At 52.4% G+C, this 395-nt stretch overlaps 1 non-coding gene across 1 annotated transcript; it reads right to left on the bottom strand.

Annotated features, from left to right (window-relative positions):
* Positions 1 to 74, bottom strand: trnai-aau (transfer RNA isoleucine (anticodon AAU)). Its single transcript has one exon. It is a non-coding gene; the product is annotated as a tRNA-Ile (tRNA).
* Between the last annotated feature and the right edge of the window lie 321 nt (positions 75 to 395).

The raw sequence follows: 395 nt of genomic DNA, 5'->3' as shown, positions 1-395 counted from the left end.
TGGCCCGTACGGGGATCGAACCCGTGACCTTGGCGTTATTAGCACCACGCTCTAACCATCTGAGCTAACCGGCCTAAGGGTCCCCTTAAGACTGGCTCCGTACCGTGAGCTAGGACGGGGCTAAGCGAAGAAGACCTTCATCGACGTCGAACTCCACCTCCCGCCATATACCGCCATATACCGCCAACCTACCGCCATATAGCTCAAACCTACCGCCGGCTAACTCCACCTGCCACCTGAAAGAAAAAATAAATGTAACAGTAACAATGAGCCACGCGCTCGTCCTCGTGAAATCCTTTGAAACAAACCAAGCCTGTAAAATCAAAGCGCTATTCATTGTATGGGGGCGAGGGAATCTCCTCAACCACCACCATCTGGATGATGGACTAAAACCC

This window comes from Ictalurus punctatus, chromosome 2 (genome assembly GCF_001660625.3).
Source record: "Ictalurus punctatus breed USDA103 chromosome 2, Coco_2.0, whole genome shotgun sequence".
Taxonomy (NCBI): domain Eukaryota; kingdom Metazoa; phylum Chordata; class Actinopteri; order Siluriformes; family Ictaluridae; genus Ictalurus; species Ictalurus punctatus.
The sequence above is the reverse complement of the archived record's forward strand: the minus strand, read 5'-3'. Positions and strand labels throughout refer to the sequence as shown.